Source organism: Neoarius graeffei, chromosome 3 (assembly GCF_027579695.1).
Source record: "Neoarius graeffei isolate fNeoGra1 chromosome 3, fNeoGra1.pri, whole genome shotgun sequence".
NCBI classification, from domain to species: Eukaryota; Metazoa; Chordata; class Actinopteri; order Siluriformes; family Ariidae; genus Neoarius; species Neoarius graeffei.
The window spans coordinates 81,824,776-81,831,956 of NC_083571.1; the positions used below are offsets into that span (position 1 = coordinate 81,824,776).

General features: G+C 39.2%; 1 pseudogene; it reads left to right on the forward strand.

Annotated features, from left to right (window-relative positions):
* The first annotated feature begins 455 nt into the window (after positions 1-455).
* On the forward strand, positions 456-4,997 carry LOC132882617 (uncharacterized; annotated as a pseudogene).
* The last annotated feature ends 2,184 nt before the right edge of the window (positions 4,998-7,181 follow it).

Genomic DNA, 7,181 nt, shown 5'->3' on the forward strand with positions numbered 1-7,181 from the left:
ACCTTGATCCCTGTTAGCTGTCCAATTATCGGCCAATATCAAACCTCCCCTTTATCTCCAAGATCCTTGAAAAAGCTGTGGCACAGCAGTTATGCTCATATTTACATAGGAATAACATCCATGAAATGTATCAGTCAGGATTTAGACCTCATCATAGCACAGAGACAGCACTGGTTAAAGTAGTAAACGACCTACTGTTGGCGTCTGATCAGGGCTGTGTCTCGCTACTTGTGTTGCTTGACCTTAGTGCAGCATTTGATACCATTGATCATTCCATTCTTCTGGATAGACTAGAAAATGTTGTGGGAGTTAAGGGAATGGCTCTCTCCTGGCTCAGGTCTTATCTAACTGATCGTTATCAGTATGTTTATATAAATGGTGATATTTCTAGATGTACCGAAGTAAAGTTTGGTGTTCCACAAGGTTCTGTCTTGGGTCCACTGCTTTTTTCTCTATATATGTTACCTCTGGGTGATATTATTCATAAACATTGTATTAGTTTCCACTGTTATGCTGATGACACTCAGTTGTATGTCTCTGCAAAACCTGATGAGAGACACCAGCTTAATAGAATTGAGGAATGTGTTAAGGACATTAGACACTGGATGCTTATTAATTTCCTTCTGCTTAACTCTGACAAGACTGAAGTACTTGTGCTAGGACCACATACAGCTAGAAGTAAGTTTTCTGATTACACAGTGACTCTGGATGGCCTTTCTGTTTCTTCACGTGCAGCAGTAAAAACCTCGGAGTGATTATTGACCCCAGTCTTTCATTCGAAACTCACATTGATAACATCACCCGGATAGCTTTCTTTCATCTCAGAAATATTGCAAAGATAAGAAATTTAATGTCATTGGATGATGCAGAAAAACTAGTCCATGCTTTTGTTACCTCCAGGCTGGATTATTGTAATGCCTTACTGTCTGGATGTTCCAATAAGTGCATAAACAAGCTCCAGTTAGTTCAAAATGCAGCAGCAAGAGTCCTTACTAGAACTAGAAAATATGACCACATCACCCCTGTCTTATCCACATTGCATTGGCTCCCAATCAAATTTCGTATTGATTATAAAATACTACTATTGACCTTTAAAGCACTAAATGGTCTCGCACCACAGTACCTGAGTGAACTTCTGCTCCTCTATGACCCGCCACGCCTACTTAGATCAAAAGGTGCAGGCTATCTGCTGGTACCTCGTATAGTGAAGGCTACATCAGGGGGCAGAGCCTTTTCTTACAAAGCCCCACAGTTATGGAACAGCCTTCCAAGTAATGTTCGGGAATCAGACACAGTCTCAGCATTTAAGTCTAGGCTGAAAACATATTTGTTTAGTCAAGCCTTTTGTTAATGGTGTTTATGAGGTAAAGGAGTAGATCTGGAGGGTCCTCAGACATAGAGTGTTTTGGTAAACTGGGATGTATGGATGCTGTCAGTCCCCACTCGCTTGCTCACTCGAGTTTGTTGACGGTGTAGTGGCTGGCTGCTTTATGTCCCGAGGCTCCCTCATGCTTGTGTTACCTTCTGGCTCTCTCCTTTTAGTTATGCTGTCATCAGGGGCGCAGATAGGATTTTTGAACTGGGGGGGACTGAGCTGTCAGCAAATGATTCCATTTTGTATATATATATATATATATATATATATATATATATATATATATATATATATATATATATATATATATATATATACTACCGTTCAAAAGTTTGGGGTCACTTTGAAATGTCCTTATTTTTGAAAGAAAAGCACTGTTCTTTTCAATGAAGATCACTTTAAACTAATCAGAAATACACTCTATACATTGCTAATGTGGTAAATGACTATTCTAGCTGCAAATGTCTGGTTTTTGGTGCAATATCTCCATAGGTGTATAGAGGCCCATTTCCAGCAACTATCACTCCAGTGTTCTAATGGTACAATGTGTTTGCTCATTGCCTCAGAAGGCTAATGGATGATTAGAAAACCCTTGTACAATCATGTTAGCACAGCTGAAAACAGTTTAGCTCTTTAGAGAAGCTACAAAACTGACCTTCCTTTGAGCAGATTGAGTTTCTGGAGCATCATATTTGTGGGGTCGATTAAATGCTCAAAATGGCCAGAAAAATGTCTTGACTATATTTTCTATTCATTTTACAACTTATGGTGGTAAATAAAAGTGGGACTTTTCATGGAAAACACAAAATTGTCTGGGTGACCCCAAACTTTTGAACGGTAGTGTGTATACATGTTATTTCACCTCCCTCACTGCCATCACCAGGAACTACCTGCAGGCCAGGACAATGATAACATTTTAACATAGCCTATGGAAATCCAAAGTTTACACATTATCATCACGCACAGAAATTGCAAAACTAGTTTTAAAACCGCTAAGTTCCAACTGTTAAACATAGCGAGAGGCTGGGCTACGTGTGTGTGTGTGTGTAAAGTGTAAACCAGTGCATCCTGACTTTCTAACTATGCCTGTGTGTTGTGTGAGCGGCAGTCAGTCAACAACTCTTCGCAAAGTTTCCTTATGAAACAATATGCTCGCTGAAATTATGGCAGGGAACGCCAGATTAAACATTAAAACTGCCTTCTGAGCACTGTATCTACAGGCTACCACTGAAAGAAGGAGGCTACCAGAAAGGCATCTCTACTCCGTACGATTTTACTTTCACTACGACATTACTTTGAACAGACTATCAAAAAATTGCAAGGTGATATGATAAAGTAAGGCACAGTTTACTTACAGTCATTTTTTTTTTTGAAAAAACGATGCAATCGTTTTCTGCCTTTTGGCACCCTTCATCATGCCGTGTTGGGGTCCTGAACTAGGAGAAGCTGTCCCCGATATGCCTGTCAAACTTGTAACCATAGCAACCAAGCTCGAGCTCGCAACCTGTGCAGTCTGCGCAGTTGCAACTATGTATATACTGCTGTGCACCTCAATAAACCGAATGGTAATTAGTCTTTTGATTTTTCCGTGAGGTTTGCCTTATGCAAAGAAAGACAGCATAGACGTTTTTTCCTCCCTATAAGTGGGGGGGACCGAACGAGGTGAATTTAAATCTGGGTGGGACGAATCCCCCCCGTCCCCCCCTCTATCTGCGCCCGTGGCTGTCATAGTTAGTTGCCGGAGTCCCTGCTTGTACTCGGTGCAATATGTATACTGCTCCTACTTATTCAGGTGACATTGGGCATACCTAACAACCTGTGTTTTCTTTCCCTCCCCCCCCACCCCAAATCTGTCCCTCTGAGTTACATGGAGTCAACAGGAAATCTTTTGGTGGAGAGGGTGGAGACCTCGACTGGCTACCGTAGCCTGCAGGGAATCGGCCGTCAGACATTTTGTCGCATGTCCCAGACCCGGTGAAATGTAACTGAATTGTCTTGGCCAGCCCTAAGGGGCCCATCTGCATCTCATCATTGCTGAGGAGTGTGCTCCCATCACCCAATCAAGCATCCAGCCAGAGCAGGTCATGATATATTTTTTACCATATTAACATGCCATTGTTGTGTGTTATGCCTGATGTAAAGACTCTCGTCTCTGCGAGCCTCCCACACAGATTTATTACTTGTCATTTTTAGGGCATACCTAACAACCTGTGTTTTCTTTCTCTCCCCCCCCCCCCAATCTGTCCCTCTGAGTTACATGTTGATCCTGGGATTGAGATGCTGGCCTCTTCTGCCCCTCGGACCTGCTTGATCCATCCTGGTGCCCTGTGTCTGGTCGGAGTTTTATTGCACTGCTCCTGTGAAGGACGGCCCCATGAGGACAGTTGAGGGTTATACCTGTTAAAACTGTTAATATTATAGTCAGGCTGTCTGTTGTTGCCCAAATGAGGATGGGTTCCCTTTTGAGTCTGGTTCCTCTCGAGGTTTCTTCCTCATGTCGTCTGAGGGAGTTTTTCCTTGCCACCGTCGCCACAGGCTTGCTCATTGGGGATAGATTAGGGATAAAATTAGCTCAATTTAAGTCGTTCAAATTCTGTAAAGCTGCTTTGCGACAATGTTTATTGTTAAAAGCGCTATACAAACAAACTTGATTTGATCTTTTGTTATTGACCAAATACTTATTTTCCACCATAACTTGCAAATAAATTCTTTAAAAATCAGACAATGCGATTTTCTGGATTTTTTTTTTCTCATTCTGTCTCTCATAGTTGAGGTATACCTATGATGAAAATTACAGGCCTCTCTCATCTTTTTAAGTGGGAGAACTTGCACAATTGGTGACTGACTAAATACTTTTTTGCCCCACTGTAGAAGAAGAAGAAAGAAGAAACCTTTATTTATCACATGCACACTTCAAGCACAGTGAAATTCATCCTCTGCGTTTAACCCATCTGAAGCAGTGAACACACACACCCACACAGAGCAGTGGGCAGCCACACTAGAGCGCCCGGGGAGCAGTCAGGGGTTAGGTACCTTGCTCAAGGGCACTTCAGCCCAAGGCCGCTCCATGTTAACCTAACTGCATATCTTTGGACTGTGGGGGAAACCAGAGCAAACCCACGCAGACGCGGGGAGAACATGCAAACTCCACACAGAAAGGCCCTCACCAGCCGCTGGGCTCGAACCCAGAACCTTCTTGCTGTGAGGCGACCGTGCTAACCACTACATCACCATGTTCTTGCTTTGTCAAGGTCAGTTACATGTTGCTGTGTCAATCTTCACTGAATCCTTCATTGTCTCAACTTCAGATGGCTTCTGAAAAGTACAGTTTGCTATTTGTCTACCTTTTTGAAAGTGTGTATGTACTGAAGTATTGCTACATAGTATGTACTAATTATACATGTCACGATATATCATGCGACAATAAATTGCAATACAAATTTATAACTATTCTAATTGATGAAATAAAAAATTAATTGTGATTATTATCAGGCTGCATAATCTCTTCATTTTTCCAGGCAGTAATTGTGTTGTTTAGAAAGCAGAGGACACAATAAGGTACAATAGCAGGAATGCATATGACTGCACCGTAGGCAGCAGTAACACAGCTCTAATGCCATGAAATAAAACATCTAAAATAGGAAAGAGCTGTTGTGTGACTGACTGTACAAATAGATTTAACAAGAAATCGGAGCTCAGACTGCCAAAAGTTAAAGAAAAGGGAAGCAACAGGAGGTAGTACAAACATTCATAAAAGTTTATAAAGAAAATCTTTCATTTAATATTTTTTTTCAAAAATATTGCAGGAAAATCTAATCCTGAACCCAATATCGAGAATCAAATCAAATCATGAATTGGGTGAATCATTACAAGCCTAATAATAACTACAGAATAAGATCGTATAAGCACACACATGCGATATTGCTTAAATGTAGCAGTGAAGATGTCCAAGTTATTTTAGAAGTAAAAGTTACATAATTGGGCACACACACACTAAGGTGGAAACTCCTTATAAAATGCCAACACTTTCAGCCAAGAAAGTTCACATCTTCAAGAAACCCAGTGGAGAAACATCATAGCTCTTCTTTAAAACTAGAGACCATGGACTTCACAGCAAGTAAGAAATTGTATTTTTGAAATGTTTCATATTAAATTTTAATTGTATTAGAATGTTTGTCATTTAACATTTTTTGATATTAAACTATACAATATTGAAACATATTAAATATTCAGAATGTTTCTATTTTCAAACGAAATGTTCTGGTATCCTGGTATAGGTATATACCTTAAGGTGATTGATTAGTAATTGTATTAGAATGCATTTTTAAAGTAAATCTCCCTACCCAGGTTAGGAATGAGTTTCATTTTATTATTTATACTTATATCTATATAGTTCAAATACATGCAGAGTAACATTCTTACATAATTCATACAGCTTGGAGCTGTTATAATGATACTAAGAAGAGCTTTCAAATTAATCTGAAAATTACAGTCTAATTGCTTAACACCATTAAAATGCATTAATAAGCGGAATAAATATTTATGTTTGCACATCTAAATGTAATAATTTCATCACTTATTTCAGTGTGTCATATTAATTTCTCTTCATGTCCTGATAGTAAACTACTATTCAAACCTGTATAAAAATCCCTTCAGTGTTTTTTACACAGAAACTGAAATGACTTCCTCTTTACTAATGCTTGTCGCTACACTACAAATTGTTAGTTATGTAGTTTTGCCTGAGTAAATAAGTACGTAAATAAATGCAGTTGGACAGAACCATGAATAGACAGAACCAAGAATCCTATGAGTGATTATTCGACTTATGGACTTAAAGGGAACAATGATGATAAAGCATGGTTTATTTCTAGTTATAGGCATGTCCCAAGCATATTAATGAGGAATATCCACTATTAAAGACAGAGGATATGACACAGCTGTGTGTGGGTTTCAGTGTCTATATTTATCTTGGAAAACAGCAGGTTGTAGGAAACAAATCTCTTTCAAGTTGCAGCTTTGTCATGGCCTTGATTAAAGAAAAAACTGCAAGGTGTTCATCTGTAAACAGACAGACAGACAGACAGACAGACAGACACATAGCCAGACGGAAACACACACACACACACACACCAAAACTGCTAAATTGTGAAATATAAATAACTAATAAAAAATAAAAATTACTTCTTAAGTTACGTTCAGTCCAAAATGATCAAAGCAGTATAGTGTGTAACGTGTGTGTGCGTGCACACGCATGGTTCTCTGCAATGAACTGGCATCCCATCCACTAAGAGTTGGCTGTAGATGAATGAATGAGATTAATTTTGCAAACATTTCAGCTAATTTATTCCAGGACTGTTGGTCTTAATCTCATAATAATCATTATTGAGTTTTTACACTTCCCTGAGGATTCAAATTTAGCACGTGTTTGTATAGACATTTGAGAAATGTCAGAACAGGGCATGGTTTGAGGTCTGCAGCTCAGCTACTGGAACACAGAAGGCCATTCAAAATCCACTGCACTGAGAAAAAGAGCTGCTTTGCCAACATGGACTCATGAATACAAATTCACAAGATAGATTCAAAGGTTATGAATAGTTAAGGTTAGATTGAGAAGAAGGACTCGTAGTCAAAGATTTCTTAACTAAATTTATAAACACTTTAGTGGGGTGTGTTAAGTTTATATAAGCATAAAAGAAGGAATAATGGCACATGGAAAATAATATAAAATTTTAAAATTTGGCCCCTTGGGAAAAAAGTAGTTGAATAGCTCTGCTTTAAGGTATGCATGTGGGACTGTTTAGAGCAC